Below are 24,871 nucleotides of genomic sequence, written 5' to 3'. Positions count from 1 at the left end.
AGACAATCTGGAGCCGTCTCTTGTCTCTTGGATTTCAGAGGGCTGATTGACAGGCAGATTAACCAGTCAGCTTAGTTTGCATCAAAAACAAACATGGCTGCTTACATGTAAAAAAGGGGGAAAAAACAGAAGACGGTGTGGATTTTCCCAGAATCAACAATCGAAGCACGAAACTATTACTTATCTTGGGTATCATCAAGAAGTTATACATTTTGTTCTGAATGTTACAAGAATTTTCAGGAGATGTCTTCCGCATTTGAGCCACACGTGATACAAATTAGCGCCTGTGATTGGATCATCTCAAGTTTTGATGGAGTTTCCCTGCTCTATTGTGTGATTCCAGACCTTTCTGGATTTGAACAGAATGTAGAAGGGGCTGGCTGGTCAGACAAATTAAAAGGTGCTCTATGCAACTTTTCTGGTCTGATCTTTGCCTGAATTGTTCCACAGTATGGCATAAACTGTATCCATCTTCATTTACTCAACTAAGTTACTACAAGAGGATAGAGCTGATTTTTTTTTCTTTTTAAATTGAGTAGCAAGACAATAACATTCTTTAGAATTACCAGTTGCTGAAGCATTATAAACAAGTCAGGTCATTCAAAGCAGAGGAAAGCGCAAGAGCAAACCCAGAAACGCCTGATGATGCACCCCACTCACTCCCACTTTTGCGCAAACTTCCTGTGAGTGGCTGGCATGGCTTAGATAGATATATGCTGCAGTTTGTGACAGAACCACAGAGGAAGGTGGACAGACAGACAGAGGAAGGAAGGATACGGGCCGAGGGCAAAGAGGATAAGAAAGACAAAGAAACAAACACTAAACAATGCAGGATATGACACATAGGCCATATTGAGAATGCATGTAAAACCCCAGACAATAGTGTTTGATGGTAAATATGGTCAATCTGAATGGGTGCCTTATGGGGCAGGATGGTCGTGAACTATAAAGGGCACATCTGGAGTAACTGCAGTAAGGCTGAACAGATATTACAGCTATATATAACGTGCTGGTTACAGGCACACTGGCAGCTGTAAGTTCACTAATACTCACAATGTATTTGTAAAATTTTTAGATTATATGCTCAGAAAGCTGAAACTCTGAATTTAACTGGAAAGAGATGAGGTTTGTGCCATTTCTGTCAACAAAAATCTGAATATCTGAAATTCTCTTTAGACATTAGAAATGTACAACATTTTGATAAGCTATAATACAATTCTCTTAAAAAGTATGTCAAGAGTCCTAAATCAGCCAGCTCAAAAAACAAATACATTAATCACATCAACTTTTGGAAATACTGCATTAGCTTGTAAATCATTTTATAATTATTCTAATTTAACTTATTATGAACAAGATGTAAGAAAAAACTGCAGCAGTAAGGAATAAGGTCCATTTGTATGTACTTGTCTACAACTCAGCCTTTGCTGTATTTCACCAGCCTGTGGCCATGTTTTACTCAGTATACTCCTTGGTACCCAGGCCCTGTCTGCCCTACAGTCTGCTGCTGCTGCTGGTGATATTAGCATACATCTGATCCCTGCTCCCCTGCTACAAGGCTTGCCGGCATCAGCACTACTGTATACACACGTTTAGACATCTAATACAGTTGTCCTCCTGTCTTCTCCAGCCAAACTCAGTAACAGCACAAACAACCACTACAAGATCTGTAAGCAAATATGTCCAGTGGGCTCAGCGGAGGGCTGGAGAACTGAAGTCATACTGTACACTTGTTAGGGAAGAGCAGAGGGATGCACTTGCTCTTGAAGGAGGGTTGAGAAGTGGGCCCGGGCCAAGGATGTGGATAAATATTAATTAGTTAAACATAATAGTGAGGTTGTTTATTGGTTATATTTTAGCAATATGGTATATCACATAACACAATCCTGAAAATCAACAATATATTGCTTTGTACACAGTATATAAAGCCCTAGATTGATTATATGTCATTTATATAAAGCGTTCCATGATGACGTTATAGAGTAACTGACTTTACCCTCTTTACCTATCTGATTTGATTATCACTTATTCTACAGCATAATTGACATAATTAACTCAACTGCAGCAGAGTGCTCATCCTTTGGTAGCATGGGGCCACTAACATGAGCAGGAGGTCTTCTCCAGATGGTGAAGGAAAAGCCGTGCACACTTTACAGAGATATGCAGCCAACTTCACTTGACCAGTTTAAATAGGTCCATGTGTTGTTAAAAGTTGTATAATATGGCAGTACTATTACATAACATAGCCTAATTTGTTTTATTCACCTTCATTTAAGTAGGACAAGAAAACAATTTTAGACATACTCAAGAAAATGATGTCATAAGAATAATGGTTGCATTTTACATATGAAAAATTGTGGGTTTGCCCTCTAATCAGAAGAGAAAATGTAAGGATGACTGCAGCCAAAGCCATTCCATCTGTACATGTAACCTGCAGCCTTTGTGTATAATAAGGTGTTATCAACTCTACAGGGAAATCTCGCGTCAACCAGAGATCTGCCCAACTGTTACTAGGTGACAGATGGCCCCTGCATACACCCAGCATCCACCATACACCTACGCCATATGCTCCTACATGGTTACGGCACGTTCAGATCCCTCAACGCCCTCTACCTCACTCAAGAGATGAAGTTTAAATATAGTGCGTCTGTTTAACTGTTTCTTCTTTGTACCACTGAGAGAAGACTTCAGCAGCTGTGGAATCTTCAGACTAATTAAATGAGAAATTGTAGACAACACAAAGGATACAGAACAGAAAAATGGAAGATAATGTAAGCAAATTGCTAGAGAACTACAAAGAATGTGGACTCAAATCTGGCTAAAAACGCATGCTGCATAGGTTAGTTCACTCTTTTTTTTTTTTGAGGGATTAATGAAGTCCCTCTGGGGTAGGCCTAGTGCCGCTCTCCGTAGCATGTCCGAAAACCCACCAGGAGTGATCACAAACAAACTAGTCAATTGATGCCACTTCAATTCTAATCTCTTTCTGAAGCTAATAAAGCAGCTAGTAGTAATAAAAGCATGCCTGGACACTCTCATGCCAACTGGATCTGACAGGCTTTCCAGTAACACTTCCAAACAATAGATGCAGCTGGAACATCTCTGCTATTGTTTGTGTAATTATTTTTTTATTGACCAAGACATTTTTTGTACTCTAAAAAATACAGAAAATCGACTTGAGGATGTGGTGACAAGCAGCTCATTATGACTAAATGGATATGAAAACTACAAATGGTTTTCAAATCCACTGAAAGCTTGCATTGTTTGTCGACACTTGGAGCAAAATTGCATTTTTTATTGCATGGGGAGAAATTGAAATTATCATTCTTTCAGAAACCTGCCTGTCACACAAGAGAAAAGGAGGAAAAAATGTTATACGCGTTATTAGGAGAAAGTGTTCTGAAACCTTAAATGAGGCAATTAAAACAGTTTGATGCGAAGTAAAGTTTTCCCCTGTACTGTGTTGAGCACACCAAAAGGAGGAGGTTAAAACAGCCGCCTCTGGTAAGTGCTAAGCACTTGTGGTTGGATAATGGTGCACAAGCTGTAGTTTCAGATGAGTTCATGACAGGCCTGTTTGAAGTACTACCCACTCTTTAAAGAGGAAAGACCAGTGCTTTCTCTACTTCCTCATCTCCACCACACTGTCTCTCCAGCACTCATTTTTCACTCCTGTGTCAATGGACAATTGTTGTCCCCTTTTGTCAATACTCAGCACATTACCAGGCCACAGACAGTGGTGTGCTTGAGGAAAAGGACAAGCTTTCTGAGAGCTAAAAGCTCAGCTCCACACACCTTAAATCACCACGAGGCCGCTCCAAAGGGTTCAGGGGTGTGTTGGAAGAAAGGATGACAGTGGGGATAAAAAGAGAGCCGGATGAAGCAGAGAACAAGTGCCAAAGACAGCAGAGTCACTGCGGGGAGAGCAAGGCTAATGATACAATTGAAAACACCTGAACCTGCCACAGTGTCAATTAAACATAATGGCTTTTACTGGTTGCCACAGAAACCTCCTGTTGGCACAGAGGCAGATGGCTCCAGAGAGCAGCTCCTTTTCCTCTTCTGTCACTTTCAGTTTTTCCCCTCTCACTGCCTCCCACAGCTCCACCTCAGAACAAGTCCAGCAGAGGCAATAGAAAGACAAACAAACACGGCACTTCCATGTTTTAATAAGCTCTAACCAAAATAGCCTTTGCTTTGTCTTAGCTGGGAGTCTCCACACGCTGAAAGAGATTAGATAGAAATAGCCTCAAGTGCCAACACTGAGGTCCAATTACAATATGGCAACAAATATGGAGTACGGACTGGTTAGAGGTTGTGCTTGGTCATCCACTTTAAAAAGGCCATTACAGCAGCAGCAACTGAGGCCGAGGCCAAGCAGCTCCTGTTAGGACAGACTTAGTCTATAAAACATTTTCTCAAAAGCTTTTAACCAAATATTGTCATTTTTTTACACAGAAGTAAAGATGAAAGCAAAATCCAGTAGCATTCTACATATGCATTTGTCCAGTAATAACAGAGAGAAGAAGAGTAATTTTCACATCATCATATGAAAAGCTAAACACTAAAATTAAGCATTTTCTGCTGTGGTTGGGCCAAAATTATATTTAAACCATCAAATCATTTGGTTTTACTTGGTTATATTCCAAATATCATAAAATCACCCTTTCCTTTAGCTATACTGTTATTTCTTAAATCCCACATAGAAACAGAGACACCCAAGAATCCTATAAACTATCCTATAAACGCTAAAATAGAATAGGATACCTTTTCAGTAACATTTGTAAAAATTAATAAATGCACATGAATATGAAGTCTTTATATTTTAGCCCAACATAATTTTTTTAACAGTAGCACATAACTTTCTCAAGGATTTTACTTTAGTGAATGTAGTGAGACCTTGGAGGAGTTTACTCGTACAGGCCAAGAGGGGCACATATAGACCACTTCGATCGATTTGCGACCTTGACTGACCTCCACCTCCTCATCATTTGTAAAAGTTCCTATATTTATTCTCCCACAGACTAGTTTGTGTGGCCTGTGCCCTGTTTCTCTGCAGGCATAGAGAAATAAATTGTTCTGAAAAATTGTGAGTTTACTATTTGACCATTCACTGGAAACAGGAAAACAAGCAGGGTGCATTGTACAGCAACTTTTGTGGCAGATATCCAGCTGTTACCCCAGTTCCACACAGCTAACAGCACAGATACAAACACTGTATTGAATGCACTGTTATAGAACACATTACACTGTTTTTTTATGAAGATATGTGTCAGAGCTTGGCTAGTTAAGTAGTTATGCTATTAAGGAGAATTGAATGGAGATTCTACTAATGGAGGTAAAACAGGATTTGTTGGTGTTTTCCCTTAATATTGCCTTCTTTCTATCTAATAATCACAACTAAATTCCCATAATGCTTTAGGAGAATTACACAGTTTCATTCAAGCTTGATTGGAAATAACACATTTCTATTAATAAATTGAGCAAATCATTTTTAAATCACAGAGATTAGTCAACAGCAATATTCCTGCTTTGGACCTTGGATGATTCGCAGATGATGATTCTCAATCTGGTGTCGTGATTGCCAGCCTAAACAAATAGCAAACTTGACTGTTAGCTTGGCCTGTCTCGATAATTAGTTTAGCAACTTATCATTCAATATATGAAACAATGAACAATAGTTTTGGGGGTCAGTATTTAACTGGTGTACAATTTCCTTGCTCTACTGGAAACTATTTTTTTAATAAGATCTTTAATAACATTTAAGATCTAAAAAAGTTGAATTACTCAGTGATTATTTTTTAAATTAGTTGACTAGTCAAATTATTATTTCTTTTGTACATTAAGCCTTTTTAAACACATTCTTAACCAAATAAAAGATTGAAACTTTGTGATCAGAGGCGCCTAAATAGAGAATATTTACAAATGAAGTGCATTATTGATGAAAATCAGAAATTGACATTTATTAAAAATAATAATCCACTGTTTCTGTTAAGTTTTTCTCGTGTGTGTTTTAGGGTGATTATTCCAGATTTTCAAAATACAACATGATTATTTTTAGACCCTAACTTTGAATTGCTTCAGCCTGTCTGCCATTTTTGTGTCTCGGGAAATTCGAACAGTAGTGATGGCTGTGCGTGTGTGTGAGAACTAGTAGACGTTTTCTTTTTTACACATCAAAAGATAAAGAAAATATGCAAACTCTGTGTGCAACGCCTCGACAAGCACCATAATGACCTTGGGCAGGCTCATTCATACAGGCGGGCTATATCTGAAAGAGAGGGGACAAAACAAACAACAAAACGCGATAAAATCTTTTGGGATGGGGGCGTGGAGGAAGGCGAGGAATAAACGAATTAAGCCAGATAAAGCCATGTTCCTATTGGACTCGGGAGACATGCTGCTACAGGGTTTAAACAGCAGAAAAAAAGCACTTGGGGAAGTACAAGAGAAACCAAAACTCCATCACTGCACAGGAATATAAGAGAAAAAAAGATAGGTCAATCTACTGACAGCTGCAAGTAGGCCTGTCATAACAAATCCTGAAATGTGATACATTTCAGAAAAATACATTATGATAAATTTTAACTACTTTATACTACTGACACAATAACATCAAAGCAGGATAATCCCAGTTAACTTTTTCAAAGTGAAACATATTATACAAGATCTGTCAAAAAAAAAAAAAGCACAATAAAACACAAAGTCTCTCAGATGTTTATTATTTAATAAACTACAGCTCAAATATGACATAGGCTTAATACTACAAAAATAGGGAAAAAATGCCTTATAGTGCAAAGAAATGGTGGACATGATCATTATTTACCCCGAAAAAAAAAAGTTCTTTCTAACAAATATTAAATGATAAATCAATATTGTAATTATCGTTGCAGCCTAGTGGCAAGCACTCCCACAAAACTTAAATGCAAAATATCCTTTCATCAAATATCTGAAGTATTACATTCAAAAGCACTAGACCAAAATGAACCTAATCCCACAAATCATTCTGGTGTTCACAACTAGAATGCGTCCATCATAACTGAGCTACAAAGACAGCCTAAATCTTTTGGCACGATCAGAGCTGGACGATTGTGAATATTGTCCAGGCAAATGGCAGCACTGGTAAAGGAGAAGGGCTGTTCAAACAAAATCAGACATTGTTCACAGAGGCAAATACTGCACAGTTTAAATGAATCCAGTGTTCAGTCCTTTATTAAAGAGAGTCTATCCCATCATCTTCCCATTAACACAGCTGTCAGGGAGTCTGTTTGCACAAAGATGTGTTTACCTCCAGTCAGATTCCCATTTAGATCCCAGTTTGAGTGGAGGGAGATGGGGCCGTGCACCTGCCATTGTCCTGAACAGACTGCAATTCCCTCATTATCACCTGTGTAATGCCATGGGTTTTGGAAGGGTTTTGGAAATGCACTCTTCGCATTGTACAGCCTGGTATAACAGGACGATAAACATTTTGTATTTTGACTGGAAATTGACCTAAATAAAATTGTATAAATGAACTACTACTACCTCTAAATTTAGGTAGGACAGTACATAGATGACCTTTATTTGCTAATGTGAAACGTAAAAACATAGAAACCTGTTGAGCAACATTCAAATTGGGCTTCAGTTTGTTTACAGTATTCCTTCACCTGCTCCAACAGACAACAGTCCATTAGATGGTGAAGGACATGAAACCTGATATCAACATTCTCAGATGTTGATACTGCAGTGCTGAGAGCTATTAAAGGTGCACTATGTAAGTTTCTCATGGAGCCTGCCATCTGCTCGTCTCCATGGAGATGTTACTGCTGTGCTTATAATGTTCCACAGTATGGCATTAAATCTATCCATCTCAATTAAGACAAGTAGGTGACACTATTAGGCCAAGTTAAAGGCCAATCTGTGATCAGATGGCTGCACTCTAAGTAAGAATATTTTTTCAAGGTATGTTTTAGCAATAAATAAAAATGGCATTTTCAGTTATATGTGTAACATTCTAGGCAAAGCCATAACAGCTCCATGGAGACTGAGAGGTGGGGGACCCTATCTGCACTTTAAGTATTACTCACATACATAAATACAAAGAATCGCACAAAGGTTTGCATTGTGAAGAGTTGTAAATCTGAACTCGAACATACATTTTATAGCTGTTGTTACAGTAAATGCCATGAGTCCTTGGCGTCACAATTCTGCAAAGCCTTTCAGGAGCTCATTAATATCAGTACCACAGCAGGAGTGGACCAGTGGGCATTCAATAAAGTCTTTATAAGTCTAATAAAGGCTTTCAAACTCCAGTGTCCTCAGACTATCTCCTCCCAGACCACAGACCTGGTCAAATATGCAAGACATCATCTCTGAGAGGAAATGTGGTGAGAGATGAGTCTGACTCAGCAGTCTTAATACTATCATGAACTCATTTGTTCTATTTATTACAGAGCCAGTACCATGTCCACAAATACACTGTACATTATCTGCTATTGAATACGTGATATCTATATTAAATGTAGTACCCACATCAACACTATCAGTGTAGTTTAATGGCAAATGAATGAAATAAAACAAATTATAATTTTCTTGTTGCAAGATATTGTGATAAAATCAATATTGCAATTTGCATACTTGTACTTCACAAGTTGTAAAAGACAGCAATGACATCTTATGTCTACTACCTGCTGCCAACTTATTTAACCCTTAGTTTAGGATTCTAGAGTAGTTCATATGTCAACCTTCTCTCAAATGTCAATGAATTTTGAATTCTATTAATTGCAGTCAAAATTACATTTTTTTTTTTTTAAATAGATGACCGCTTAAGTTATCTTGTTAAATAAAACTAGTGAAAAACATGTCTTTTTTGGCAGAGGCAGAAAGGAGCCACACATTAGCCTGAACGGAATACATTAACCGTCTGCCTCTCCAACTGGGCCTGATTGATGCGAGTAAACCACAATGCAAGTACATCATTCTTCAAAACACTGTACAAGCCCATATGTGTTGTGGTATTTACAGCCTCCTACAAGAGCCCACTGGGGAGACCACTATCCATAGATCCACACAGCGGGGGGACAAGCGCGGTGAGCAATGACTTCTGTATGAGCTATGTGTCTGCTGCAAAGGAAATTTATGCACACACCTGACAGTATCTGGAGGCAAATGATTCCACTTGTGCTTTGACAGCGCTTTTCTTGATGCACTGCTTCACATACTGACACATGCTAAGACAGGTGACACCTCTCTCAAAGCCTGTGAGCCAAAGAAAACACATGTATACATAATTACCTATGCAAATCATATGAAAGGGCCCTTTTTAATCCAATAAAGGAGAAGTATCCAGAGGCAGTGTGGGCTTGGCTTGTAGTGGGTACGATCACACTTCCTCTACAGGTGCGTGACAATACTGCAAACAAAGGAGAAGGGGTGGTGCGCATGGCTTGTCAACATCTTATAACAGCTTCTACCCATTTTAACACCCTACACGTTACAATTGTCATGTACAGGAGGCATTAATTAAAGCGGTACACCCACGGCCAATGTGTAAATGAAACAAATGTAGTAACTAGAGCTATAATAGAAGAGCTTGTAGTAGCACAAAGACAGCTGGACCTGACTAGTGACAACACTCCCATTCAGCAGCATGCCCTCCGAGACTCCACAGCTCTGCATAGAACAACTCATGTCAGCAGCCTCCCTCCCAATACACATGTACTAGTGTTGTTAGTGTGTACATGTACTCACATATATTATTCATCGGCAGGGAGAGCATGAAGCAAGTGTCTCCAGTAGCACAGATAAGAGAGCCTTTTTTACAGGGTTTGTGTATAATACTTAGTACACATGGGAAGTGGGAGTTAATTGTGTATTTTTATGTTACACGCAGGTATTTGAATTAAACCAAAGATGTTCATTTTGTCCTCTTGTGTACTTTAACTTCTTGGGTTATTTTTTTTTTAAGATAATACAGTAAAGTGTATTTACCTTGTTGGCGTGTTTCGGCGGCTTGCAGGACAGTTCTGAAGAGGTCTTGCAGCTAGCAGCCGAAACATGTCAACAAGGTAAATATACTTTACTGTACTCTTTAAAAAAGAACCCAAAAACTTAAAGATACTTGAATCACTTTTAATTAAATCATTCTTTAGGGATTAAATATTTAAAAAATTATGTTCTAGAAATAATAATTAATACAAAAACTAAATGAAAAGCATAATAAACATTGGATTATTTGCCATATCATCTACCCCAATAAGAACAATGGAAAATTGGCAATGTTTCTTTTTAGTTAAGTTCAGTACTCGAATATAGATACTGCACTGTGAAACACATAACCTACTATTTACAATAAGCACAATTTCAAATTTGCGGGGAAAATCAAGTTCAATAACAATCCTTTTTTTATACTACTGATGTTAGAAGAAAGCAATTTGTAAAAGGAAATGGGGCAAAATGAAAAAAAATACTATGCATGTCTGCAAAAAGTAGTCACTCATCAAAGAGACAAATGAGAGAAAAGTGTGGAGGAAATGAAAGTGTGTCTGAGATGGTATCACAGGAGCTCTAGGGGGCTTAACATTGTCGTATTTTCAATTTAGTCTACAACCTTGAACATATCACACCATTTGCAGACACTGGCTGTGGATCTACTGCTTCCCTATGCACTGAAGTCCTCTGTGCGCCATCCACAACATCTTTGCTAACAAGCCCATCCTGTCCGCCCTCACACTGGGCTGTAGTCCATCCTCTACAGTCTGTTTGCACAAAGCCAGGCGTACACTGTGGCACTATGCACAAACTATTACACCCAGGCTGCAACACTGAAGGCGCCTGGGGAAGAGAGTGAACTGGGCAACGCAAATGTTTCACTTAAACAAGAAACAAAATCAGCAAACTGCAACTGCCTCTATTATTAAAAGGTCCTATATTATGCAAAATTGACTCTTGTGACCTTTAAGTCATGTTATAATGATTATTATCTTCTCAAAAACATACCTGGAGTTGTGTTTTGTTTCAATCACACATGTTTGGGTAATCCTTTATTATTAGTCCGTCTACATCTCCAAAGCTCAAAATGCTCTCTTCCACCTTGTCATGTTATGAAGCGGTAGTTTTCAAGTTAACAGCTGCTTTTACCTCTAGTTCAGTACAGATGGGCAATTCCACAGCTGAAATTATACAGACCTTTCTGTGAAGGTGTATAGAGTTTAAAAACACAGTGGTGCACTGAACTGAACTGAATTTAAACAAACACAACTCCAGGTATGTTTGTAATGAGGAAACAACATTATAACACAGATCAGAAAATAGCATAATATGGGACCTTTAATGTTATTTATAAGTAGCTTTGAGTTAAAGCATAAAAAATTGACTACCTACAGCAAAGAGAAAGTCAATTGTGTTTTATTTAATGCTTTTTGGACAATTGCAAAAGGAAAAACGCCTCTTTTCGCTTAATGTCTGGGGCGGAGTTACTGTAACAATTTGTGGTTTCTTGGTTGGCAAAGTGACCCAACATTAAAACCCATACTAAATGAGTTGAGAAACAACAATGATTTGCCCAATAAAGCTCAGCCCTCTTGGCAACATTAATCTCTATGGCGTACATCCAAGTATACATTAGCCAGTCATTTTAGATATCAAGATGGCATAAGGAAATTGAATGTGTGACTGTTTATTAATGTGAATAGTCCGGGCAGAAGAGCGTCAATAAATCAGCAATATACATTTAGAAGAAGTAGAAATCCAATATACATTCCATTACTCTGACAAATATTTTTTGAATGCAGCAGTGCAAAAAGCGTCCGCACTGGTCTTGTGAGATACGGAAAATGGCCATAGCAAAATTCATCTTTCATGACAATATATTCTCAAGTGGCTGGGTGGATGCCGATTTGAGTGGAGAGGATGAGACAAGTTGAATGTCTGACCCCAACATTGCAGTGCTGTGGTAGTGCTGTGGTAACTGCTGGTATGGATTAGGTCACCTTTTTATCCTAGGGGGGAGAAATGGTCAATGCAAATCAATGTGTTATTTTGACCCCACTGAAGAGAATAGCTAGAGTTAGTTTGTGCTATAATGAGGGACACTGCAAGAGACTGTTGTGTTATTACAATGGGAGATAACACTGCATCTATTTTTTTTTTTACAAGTAAAGGTATTAAATCCCTTCATGCATGTGCTAAATTGGTGCAGTGCAGGGATTGTGGGACATGCAGTATTGTTTTTGCCATACCATGAAACAATGATGCTACAGAGACCATTTAAATATGTATGCAAGTACATATAGAGCGAGGGAACAGATTGGAACGCACAAACAGCCACACAAATGGGCATAATAGAAAGTCGGTCAATGAATGGTGAAGGGGGGCAGGCGGTGCAGGTGCTGTGTCGGTGGAAGATATGGCTTGTGTCCACCTCAGCAGTTCTAAACACTGGCACTTATCTCAGCCCTCCACAGAAGGAGAGGTCATTGCTTTTCGCTGTTCACCTCGGCACGACCATCTTCTCCCTGGTTGGATTCTGTTCCGAACCTTTCCTCCATTCGCTCATTTATCTACTTCACACTTTGCTTTTATGCTTACACTTCTTGCTTTTTTTCCCTCCACTCTCACCTCACCTTCCTCACTCCTTGTCGTTGCCGGGTGCTCTCAGTGGAACAGCCCATTCAGCAACTAAACAAAGCTGCCTACAGCATCACACGTCGGCTAATCAAGCAGGACCAGAATGCGGCGCGGTTGTGATTCGGTTGAACAGCAGTGGGTGGGTGAGTGGTGGGGGGGGGCTGGGGAGACGATTACAGGGCAGAGGCGGGCAGGGTGTCACATAGGTCTCAGCTTAGATCAACAGCGTGACCATTCTCCCGTGAAATAAAAGTTAAACAGGCAACATGTGGAGAGGTAATGAGCATGGTTTAAACAGATTAGGTCAAAATGCTGACTTCCTATTTATTATTGAATATGAGGGCACTCTGAATAGCTGTAAAAGATATGGGGACATAGTAGCTTAAATAGACTGTAGTCAGGTAAGTTGACAGTAAAATATCTCACATAATTTGGCAAATACAAAATGGTTGTCAGCAACGGGCTATGGACAAAGCCACTTATTACTTTTGGATAAGACTCCCAAAACACTAGGCAATCAACTTAAGAAATTCCTGGTCAAATAAAGAAATGTCCTGCCCATAAATTAGTCGACTAAAAAAATGTATGTATCTGTATGTGTCTGTGTCTGTATCTGTAGGAATTGAGTAAATAAAACTCCATAACAAGCTACAGGCACATTGAACAATATGGCGAAACACAACAGAGGTCAGCTGCAACTTTAATCTGGACAGTGCCCAGCTGCCACTCGAATTATATACAGATTTTACAGAGAAACTCAGGAGGTGGTTGTGAATAGTGCTGTCATAGGAGTCAGAGGACAGATATGAAATTAGCACAGGAACAACAACACAATACTACATCAAAATCTCTATAGAGAAATCTGTGTGCATATAACAATGAGACAAGATGCCAGAATTCTCTTCTTTTTTTTTTGCGGTGAAACTGCAATTCTCATCAAAGTGACACTCATAATATCAACATCCCATCATGTGGTGCTGTAAACAAGGCAATTACAACAACAGCTGAAAGAGCTTTGGCATTTTACTGAGCTCGGATCCTAGAGTTTTATGTATCCTTCTCCAAATGGGGTGCCAGACATTTAAATTTCTCCTAATCACAGTAAAGCATAAGGATGATGTGGTTTACTGTGACTACCGCTACATGTGCTGCTTACTGTTTGGAGACGCTTGTTCTGGGTATTGTAAGTTTTGGGTTTTATGTTGTGAACATTTAGAACGTGGTTATATAGCGTAAAATAGCATACAATAGGCACATTATTTTTTTATTTATGTTTTTAAATTGTGATTTTAAGACAATTACTTAATTCTGCTGTTATGTATAAATCTCTTGTCTGCATTCAAACTTATTTTACATAAAAACTCTGGCTTTTTGCATGTACTCAACAGTGGCCTGGTACAAAACTGTAAGCTTATCCTTCCCCAAAGCTTTTTCTATCCTCAGGAAACCCAACAAAGTCAACCCCTCGCCGTTTTTGCACCTGTGAACATTCAGGTACAATTTTGAGTGTACACCCTTTTAAGCTGCTGTTTAAATAATCTGTCAGCTTCCTTTCTCCCTTATGGCTTTTGTTTGCCAAGAGAAACCTGGGCTGTGCACAGAGAAGCAGTGCCAGCATGCCCCAATGAAAAACACATCAGCATTCAAGGCACTGAATGTAAATGAGCAAACAAGTCAAATTCAACATTAATAACTTTTCTAAGGGCTTGGAAAGACATGTTATACAATTAAGCCATGAGTGGAGTAGATTAGCTGTCATTGTGCAGGCAAAATGTGTGCAATGGAACGTTTCCTGGTGTATCCTATTCAGGTGTTCAGGGCAGAAAAAATGTTAAAACTGAAATGAAAAATGCTTGAGTGAGGGCAGTGTCAACGCACCAGAGGAGAGGCTGATGATGGGGCCAGCGGGGGTTAGCATTGGCGTGGAGCAGAAGAGAGTGTGATGTGAGAATGGGATTTTGAGTCTTTTAACTACATTAGTTCCGCCTCTGTCCGGGTCTGTAGATTATGTCTAATTAAGCAGCTTAACATGGCTTAAAAGACACCACACAGAAAGCACAAGAGCCTTATCTGTCAACCTGCTCAAATGATTCTCTGCTTCTCATTTTCTTCCCGTGGTGTGCTAACGTAAATTCTTTTTGCATGGCCTTTATGTTAGACAGATTAGAGGCTCTGACATGGGCGCACAAGCCGAAGAGCTAGCAGCCTTGGCAAAAGCGATGAGGGACGAGCAGAGAGAAAGCGACCAGGAGAAAAGGAGGAGAGACCAGTGAAGAGAGAGATGGAGAGTGTATGTGCGCCGAGCAGTGGGGAGGCAGAGGCAGGCAGATGCTTCCTTTCAGCAGTCTGCAGCAGGAGACAGTCGATACAAATGGGTGGGGCTCTCCGAACACAAGGCCCAGAGATGCACCCTGCCAGATTTGGATCTACAGACTCTATATTAACAAGAAGATAAACAAACTGTTAATGATGGTTAATTTGCAGACAGTAATTATGAAATATTGTGTTGTTAATGTGAGATTTTAAATACGTTACAGAAAATCGCAGCAGATGCCAGATGAACAATAATGTGTCAAAGCAGCTGTACAGTTTCCTGCTCAAAAAGGTAAATTATCACAAAAGCAATATAGCAGTTATCTTTGTGCCCACACTGCTTCAGGTAGACAAAAAGACTCTGTTTTCTCCTCTATCAGCACATCTGCTTTGGCAAACTAATGGGCAGTTTTAAATATCCACAAAGAACATCTTCCAGGTAATGGAACAGGATTTCAACACTATTTTTACTGCATACTCATAGGTTTAAATCTGATGTTTTAATTGACCGGGTCATTATTTATGCATTAAAACAATTATGGATGTCAATTATTTCAAGTATGTTCTTCAGATTCAACTCAAAGTAAGACTACTATCAAATATTGCACACATCGTAAATGGTTAAGTGTTTTTTCTGCTGAAGGGTACCACATTGAAAGAGACTGTATACTGAGAGATTAATGAAAACAATGGCAGAATGAAAGAACATAATTTTGTCAGTTTTACTACTTCATATGATAAAAACATACTTCATAACTAAATATCTGGTCTCTAGAAACAGCCAAAAAGAGAATTCATCAAACACTTGACCAAAGACTGGCCCTAAAATGTGGATGTAAATGGACACGCCAGCCAAGAGCTTGAGAGAAAAAGGTACAACAGTGATCAGGAGATAAAGTCAAAGCCGGCGTAGTGAGGAAAGCAACTTGGAGAGCAGGGAGAGATGAAGAGAGAAGTGCCATCTGATAGAGGGGATTTGCCCTTCGCTGGAACAGTAATTTACTAAAGCCATTCTACACAGGCCCATCAGTGGCGATCTACTGGCAGATTAGAACGACAAAACCTCATCCCTCGCTTTCTCTCTAGCCAATCAGGGATAAGCAACAAACGCTGGGCAGAGGATGAAGAGAGGACACTGGAAGGGAGGGAAGGGGCTAAATTTCCTGTCTCATGGCTCGTGCTGCATTTTGGGAGGCCTCAGACAAACTTGCTCATCCACATGTACTAAAGATTGGAATGTGGTCAATAGTTGTTACTACTGCAGTTTCCAAGCCATGCATAGAGGAGCACACTGTGCCCAGATTTGGCATTTACAGTCAGTTTCTGCTTACGTTTCCTCTATGCTCATAGCCTAAAATTCTCCATTCATTGAAAGTTTATAGTGTTAAAAGGTGCATGGTGTAACATTTCTGGTTTAGGATCCGTCAAATGCTTTTTTTTTCATGAAGATGTTATTGCTTTGCCTGGAATGTTTCACAGTATGGCTATAAACCTTTATATCATCAAGCAGACCAAACAAAATGCTCACAGTCAGAGCGGATTTGCCTGTGTTTCTTGGTATTGTTGAGCTATAAAACCACTTGTAATTTACTACATGCAATGTAGAGCTGTTTAATGTCATAGTGTGGAGCAGTTCAGGCAGAGCAATGACATCTCCATAGAAACAAACAGGTAACCAAAAAGTTACATAGTGCACATTCAAGACTCATCAAGTGCGCCCATGTTCTTCTTGTTTCAGCGTTGAGAGCTATTTACCACTTCTGTATGATCAGGGGAAATGGAAAACTAAAGCATAAGTAGTTAACACATGACATTCAAGCATGGACCCCCTGAAACCATTCTATGGCCCTGCAAACACAGCTTCTAATGGCCTTGAGCACAAATGGGCAAATAAGAGATCACAACATTTCAGCAGAAGAGATTAGTCTATGTATGGTATAATAATGTAACTTATTTGCCTTGTATATCCTTGTATAAGTTTTATTTTATACACCATCTAATACCTTTAAATTGTATATAATCAGTAATAAAAGAATCACTTAAAAAATAAATTGTGTAAACTCTAGTCCACTTTCTGCTTTCCATTCTCAACAGGAAGATAGACGCAGGCACATGCCCAATCTCACCAGACCGCCAGGGGACCTCTGGGTGCCCTTAGGAGCGGCGAACATCACCGACCCATGTCTCCACTGTCACCTCTGAACTCTGGAAAATCAGGCCGAGGAAAGCCCAAGCTGTTGTCGTTGCTCCAAAACTGCACATGAAGAGTTGCACAATTTCCTAGAATCGGATGTGCTCTAGCCAAACACTGACCGACTGGGGACACAAAAATGATACTTTACATAGCTGGGTGGTTACATGTGAAAACAGCAGCCAAACATGAACAGCCATTTAATGCACCTAACCACACTGAGAAAACATTGTATACCTTGGTTTACATGGAAATGTATAGTAATAATGTTTAGTTATATGTTGCAATAGCATTTGCCCATGATCTGATATTGTGTGAGTTTGTGCAATGTTTGTGTAGTAGTTCAAGGGCAGGTTAAACTGGTCTCCGGTAGTGGTTGGTCTGTTGAGCTTCATAAACGCACAGTAACAAGAAATGTGAAGCCATTAAAACAACAGGACTCAAACATAATATGGAATCTATGTCAAACCTACACTTTTTTCTATTTTTCTTCTTCATGTTGTTTCTTTGCGGCTGGCGTTTGATGTCAGTCTTGCACACAAATACATATGTACACAGCGGGAGGCAGAAATAATGGGAGCATCATCTTTCCAATGGCTGTGTTGGTGTCAATTTGGGCAAAGGTTTGACACAGAACTTGCACAGAGAAAGTAATTGGCAATTTCTAGACATTCACCATGACATGTAACTGGGGGCATGTGTCATTGCAATTTGAAACTTCAAACTAAATAAAACCCTTGTTCATTGTTGGTGACACGAAATCAATATGTTCAGAATCTTTTTATTTTATTAGAGACAGCAAAACTACTGCTCCACAAGACCACCACCATGAAACACTTACAATGCTAGTAGTATATAAATAGTCCTATCACGATAACAAATCTTGAAGGACAATATATTGCTACAGAGATATACTGTGATAAACAATAATATTGAAACTATTTTATGCCACTGGTACAATAACAAACAATAAAAGCAGCATAACCCTAAACAAATATTTAAATAGACAGTATCGTTAGAAGGTATGAGCGGCAACAAATAAGTAGCAGAACGAACCAATGATAAGCCATAAAAGCTACTTTTTCAATCCTCTGCAGCTCAAACCTTTTTTGTATTATAAACAAAAACAAATAATCAAAGAAACTACACATGATAAATGTTGACCTCCAAAATATATTGATCCAGGTATCATTTTTTGAACAATAAGCTGATATTGTAATTGTCGTGACAGGTCTAAATATAAATGTATTAAATATGATGGCAATTCACTAGTCTAGACAGTAGAAACTTAAACAACAACACTATAGAGCACACATTCACTATGACTAATGCAAAAGAGCATGTTGTTCACACCTAATTAGGGTTTCTCTGCATTTCAAGATGTACATAATGTTCCAATGAGGAAATCATGCTTTAAAGACAATCAGTAAACAGGCAGTTGTCCAAAAAGTATCTAGCAGTGATTCTAACTGAGCTCCAACAGGCCCAGCTTGCCCTGACCTGACAAACAACATTCTGTCTGATTGGGTAAAGCAGCCATGCATTCCCACTACTGTGACTAATTCAAGAGTGTTGTGGTGTGCCTGTCTTCTCCACGGCCAATCCTTAAAACCAAAACAACTCCTCTAACATGTTTACATTCTTCAGGCATGTTTCAGTTACTTTTATCTGCACAACACAAGTATGACATGCAGCCTAGTCATAGCAACCCAAAAGCAGCTAGAGCAAAGGTTGTACTAGCATACTAAGTGATGAATCATTAGTGGAAATAAAGCACTGAAACACATTTTAAAAAGGTAAACTTTTAAAATGTTATGTGACTCTGTTATATATTATACTACGCCAAGTAAATAAATCAAGATCTTGCATTTTTACTTTGTCGCAACTGGCACATTGTATTCCTGGGTATATTTACTCACTGTTCTGCTGTCTACGACCAAACAGCTTTAACCTTAATCCAATTTCTCAGCCCTGTTCAAGTTGATTGCTTCTAAATTATTTACCATACAGAAATTTTTTCTTGGGCAATGTACATCGAGTAATGAATGGAGGTCCTTTTCTCCACCAACTCAACAGGAATGTTACAAAATGGTGGATCCTCAGGAGCTACAGCACTGCAGCAGGAAATGAACTCTGACATAAGAGCTATGGACCTTGGGGCCCCCACTGCATCCTGGGAAATAATGGCACTGAGAAGAGAAACAACCCATGTCAACTCCTGAAAACGTAATCCATTTACTGAGCTCCAGAATAAAGTACAGGTCTATCCCAACAGCAGTTATGCGAATTTCCTCTGAAGACTCAAAGGTGATTCATCACTGATAACATTTGGTCATAACATAAGTGCTGTTTGTACAACACAAAGATTGAAAGAAACAAGGTCAGAAGCAGTCTGACACTCTCCAGACTGACACATGTCTCCACTATGTGCATATGGACTCCAAGAGAAACTACAGAGGGGAACGACACTGTTACCTTGTCCATCCATACGACGCCTCTGCACACAAGCTCTTTTACGGCAGTTTCCCAGTGAGACAATGGCATGGACATCATTAGCTAAGTGGTGTGAGGATGACAGCAGTGGCGCTCGCTGTGATCAATACGAGCTGGGCCTGGCGTCCTGTGGCTGGGCAGTGCTTACTCATCAGCCCTGTACTCAGACTGGAGAGAGTCTGATAAGAGATGTGACGCTGTGGCACCAAGGGCCCCTGGAATAACAAATGACCACAAGAAGCCTTATCACCTCACCTTAAAGACAATATGATGTCCACAGTCAGGCAGCATAGAGAAGAGGCGAGATCAGGTCAGGCCCAGTCCATCACAAGTGTGCATATGGAAGCTTACCTGTCATCTAAAGCAATGTTTTACTTTTAGCAATCCAGGATTTTTCTATTTACTTTATCATCATGCAACCTCAAAGAGACAAGACATTCCTGGCATATCTGATGATTCAACACCCTAAAATGGAGATTGGATGTTTAAGTAGACAAAGGTGACATCTTGTTAGTTATTTGAATTTACTGGAAAAGTAATATTCTTTTATTTTACTCTCATTTTCCAAAGTTTTAACAACTAATAGTCAACAAATATTTTCTGTAACAATATATGCCAAGTAATCACAATTAAATGTGAAGCGCCTCAGGCTAGCTTCAAATGCAGAATAGCTAATGACAACATTCCTATGGGCTGTGGGCCAAATAGCTTAGTTTTGTGATTTCCTGGATGTACTTGGGAGACAGTGTCAGCAGCACGTGTTCACTGGGGAGATGTCACAGGGCAGCTCAATGGTGGCTCCATCGCCCTAAAGTGGCATCTCACACAAACATCTAATGACAAGGTGGTGCCCTTCCTGTGTCCTTAACCACAGCTGACAATAACATCACAGCACTGTGGTGTAGGACGGTAAACTGAGGGACAGAGGACAAAACAAACACAGGAGTAGAGGATGCAGAAAGACAGATGAAGACGAAGTTAGTATTGTGGCTAAATTGATAGAGCTTAGATAGGTTGATAGGTTTCCAAATTATGATAAGTTTGAAAGCTCTTTCTCATCCTCTCCCCTTATTCACTGTTCATCACACTGTTTAGGTGCTGATTGAACCTGTCAGCTTTAGTTAGAAGACATCCTTGCCACAATCTACGTCTCGCTCTCTTTCTTTCTCTCCCTGCCCAAATCCTGAAAAGACACTTTCCATCAAGTTGTCAGAATCCGTATGCATCAGATGTCATGATAAATAAACAGCCTTTAAGGGTAATCCAGACTGAGTACTATGCTCATGTACTGTCACTGTACATATAAATCTTAATTGGCAAGGAAATCGTTTTGAACAGAAACTCATTAGTGGCCAATTATCATATCACTGCTTGTACTTCATGCTACAGTTGAAATTTTAGGAGAGCAAAAAAGTATTTTATTGTAAGAGCAGCATGTTTGAATAGCTGATATACTAAATCATTAGTTTGTAGTGGTTCATTTAATTTGGCACTTTTGAAAAGATGAAAAGGAAACAAATTACAATTTTCTACCACACTATAGTTAGCTAAATGGGTGGGGTCTACTTAATACACTAACAGTAAAATAAATTCACTAAATATGAACAGATAAACAAGACTGTTTTATGAATAATTTCAAAATGCATTACTTGACAGAAAGAAAACATGTCCTTTAGTTGTTTTTTTTTATGTAAAAGTGAATAAAACTGTATTTTCTGCCGGTTGGTTACTATCCAAAAACACAGCCAGGCATCGTAGGTGGACTTCCTACAGGAAACCTAGAGGCGCCAAGAAGGAGAATCTCCAAAGTGAGAGAGTCAAACAGCATTATGGGGAATTCTTCTAAATGCTGCTAATTTAGGCATCACCGTCTGGAGCTACAAGCCAGACCTGTGTTCACCTCAGAGGTTAACAGGTTAGAACTGGCCTTTTTTCCACACTTCAATCAAATGTGAATGAAATTAAGATAACATAACAGATAAATGTTATTATGAATTGTTATAAAAGTCCTAAACTTGGAGCACTAGCCTAATTTCATTGGCTGTGACTCAATCATAACATCTTATCTATGGACCTGCTGACTCATGGAATTCAGCTGTGGCCAATCGGGGTGCAGCAGAGTAACTACTGGCTGTCATTGATTGGTTGATCCCTGAGCAGGGAGCTGAAAGGGCACATACCAGGAACACAGCCTGCAGCACAAACTGGCAGCAGGTCCAGGTTTGCTTGCACTTTTTCCTTTCCTCTCTCATCCCTCAAGCCTTTTATTTGTCTGTCTGATACACTATAGTGTTATTTTCATGTTCCAAAACTTTTAGCCAGTTCCTCCTCTGCCTCCAAATGACCAAAGAGCCCATTAGCTTCGCCCTCCTCTTGTGTAATTGTATCTGCACTAGCCAAGGCAAGCTGTTCACGTCCAGAGGTCACCGTTCCTGTGCGGTTTACCTCCTGGCCCTTCATCTCCATGGTCACTGTGCTTTCAAACGCTGTCCTTCTCTTTTGGTAACAAATCTAAAAGGCCTTGTAAAAGACAAAGCCCCCATGGCCACAATTTAAGCCTTTAATCATAACCAAAGCTTTGACTTTACAGAACCATTTCCCACTGAATCAATTTGTATTGAAAAAGCAATACAATAGGATGGATTGGATTGGAGGACAGTGAAGAGAAACACAATCGTATTTAAAAGGGTAATTTTGAACATGTACATTTGTCCTAGAGTAATTGTAATATTTTATCTACTTTTAGACTCCAGGGATATACTTGGCACATTCAGCACATCAGATTAGGGTTTTGTTCCCTCATACATAATTCCATCATTCAGGATAAAGAGTTCATCTGGCTCCATAAAAGAATAAGGGCTTTTCTATCTATCACACTGTCCCCATCTGCAAATCTGTAATGAGCAGGCTAGCCCAAACAGCACCCAGTGAAGGGGATCTCAGTTCAACCCGAGCAAGCCACACTTTCTAATGGAAATTCAGATACAATCATCCCAGAATGCACTTCTCTCTGCCTAATAAATCGGCCACTAGAACAAGGCGGCCATTGAAAGGAGAGTGACTGTAATCTGGTCCAGCGAACTCCAAAGCTGCCCGCTATAATTAGCTCCTTTCTCCATCAAACACATGCTAACATCGACTCACAAGTAGTGGCACAGTTTTCCGGGATTGGGGAGATTTTTTCCATGGAGTTCCCCCAGCGTTGACAGGTACACCGGCGGTCGACACTTCCATTCATCGACACAGCAGTCTGGGGCAATAAAAGCAGGAGCTGACACAGGAAATAACACAGTACGAGACAGCGCACATTTAATTTGAGTGGCATCACAGGCCAAAAACACATCAAAATAAACCACTCAGAGCTGCGGATGAGATTACTGATTTAGGGCGCAAACACTCAATTAAAATGACTCATCAAATTCATTACTCAAGTCAAAAATGACAAATTACAATTGCCTATGAGAAAATCGGGTGTCATAACCATTGCATTATCCGACCTGGTTGGTGGACCTCATAAACCACATTGGAAATGGTGAGAGAAAAGTCCCTACTTATTTTGTGCTACATGTTATTCCCCCGAGTTTTGAACATTGTACTTTTCCTTTTCCTTTCAGCGCTCATCCTTTCTAAATAGAAAATACATTCTGATTCAACATGGATTTTATATCAAATGTCATTCCTGATACCACCCTATTCACTGGGGAGTTAGTCCTTATGATTTGATTATAAAGTCTCAAAACAGTAATATAAAAAATATTTGCTCTTTTACCTATTATCACAAAAAAAAACATTGCCATATGCCACTAAAAAAAACAACAACATGGTGAATCACTGGTCAGTAAGTACATGTACAGTCAAGGCTCCAGCCAACACATGAACTAAATGTTTATCTCTTACTATATGGGGCAGGATCTCTCATCACTGCCCTATATCCTGCAGAGTAAAGCCAGCCTTGGTCTAATCCCAGACACATGCCCTAGCCCAGAGGATTCAGCAGTAACATGTAGTGAGACTGAATTAATTCAATCCTTGAGTATTTCAATGCTGGTGGCTATAGCCATTGCTTGGGTAAATGGCAGGGTGATTATGGTCTAAAGAGTGTTCCTGGAGAGGTGTGACTGTACTGCAAAGGTCCCAATCAAGCAGGGACACAAGTGCTGACAGCTGCTAATGCCATTACCTGATAGCACAGAGAGGATGTTTCTTTCCATTACATTCTTTCTAATAATTTTAATCAAAGACAGAGGTTGGAACTGTCAAAGTGGAAGCACCGTGGGAGAGGTTATGAGTCAGATGTTATGCTTGAAGGGGATGTATTCAAACAGCCATATGGACAAAGCATTTGTACTTCTGTGAATTGCTCAGAATATTACAAAAAAGAAAGGACAGGCAGGTTAATGTTTTTCTATGTTTTCAAGTAAAAAACGAAAATAGATTCTTTGTTGAAAAAACTTAAGGGGAAGATATGTGACGTACAACAAAACAGGTAGAGTGGCAAAGTCCAGTTAAGGCACTCTGACAAATAGGGAGTGGCTGCCAGAGCACTGGACCTTGCAGATCAAGTTATGACACTCACCACTAAATTGATTATTAATTCCAGTGTTAATAATGACTTGTTCTATAGTTATGTAATGGCATTCTCAGAAATACTGTCTGGCATTTAGTTGGTGTTTAATTAAGCCTTAAAATAAATGTCCTTCTTAGCCAAAATGTCATTTTAACGTCTTGACTCTAGTAGATACAAAAGTAACAGAGAGACTAAATCGTTGTACATACACTTCAGCACACCCATAGCCATAAATGTAAAATGTTAAAGAGGATGAAATTGTTACCATTTCCAATAGCCTATAATTAAGTGTTGTAACTTGTGATATCCTTCCCTGTGAGCTAAAAGTACCTTCTCTTTTCTGATATCATTAGGTTAGCTGCACAAAGCAATCACTTAAAACCAATTTAAGGAATCCATGAGAGAATAACCCAGTGCATTCCAGGTGTTGGTCTACAAACAATTTTAATGTTTAGACAAGATTGGTTTTACGAGGCCCTTTCTCCTCTTTAAACTCCATGTTTAAACAAGCACATTTCTTAACAGAGCCTACAACAGCGTCATATAACACACCTATGCGTCACCATTTCAATAATTGCTGCTATAACTATTATTTCTGCAAATCTCTCAAGCCCCAGGGGGAAATGGGTCGACTCCCAGTTTCTTGTTATTCGTGGAAATCCAGTCAGGCTACAGTGGAAGGAAGGAAAGACAAGCCACTA

The 24,871-nt window shown here is 39.4% G+C and overlaps 1 protein-coding gene across 3 annotated transcripts in view; it reads right to left on the bottom strand.

Annotated features, from left to right (window-relative positions):
• Nucleotides 1-24,871, bottom strand: part of arhgap35a (Rho GTPase activating protein 35a) — a 48,648-nt gene that overhangs the window by 22,911 nt on the left and 866 nt on the right. Inside the window, exon 2 of one of the 3 annotated variants that reach the window (XM_055166894.1) lies at nt 22,748-22,853. The exons of 1 other annotated variant lie outside the window; for it this stretch is intronic. The gene's annotated coding sequence lies outside the window, so the exon portion shown is untranslated. Of the gene's footprint in view, nt 1-3,792; nt 3,892-22,747; nt 22,854-24,871 lie in introns of those variants that run through there. One more of the 3 variants, XM_055166895.1, reaches the window with a different exon arrangement.

This window comes from Boleophthalmus pectinirostris, unplaced genomic scaffold (assembly GCF_026225935.1).
Source record: "Boleophthalmus pectinirostris isolate CB_2022bp ecotype Guang Dong unplaced genomic scaffold, ASM2622593v1 HiC_scaffold_9, whole genome shotgun sequence".
In the NCBI taxonomy this organism is placed as follows: domain Eukaryota; kingdom Metazoa; phylum Chordata; class Actinopteri; order Gobiiformes; family Gobiidae; genus Boleophthalmus; species Boleophthalmus pectinirostris.
The sequence above is the reverse complement of the archived record's forward strand: the minus strand, read 5'-3'. Positions and strand labels throughout refer to the sequence as shown.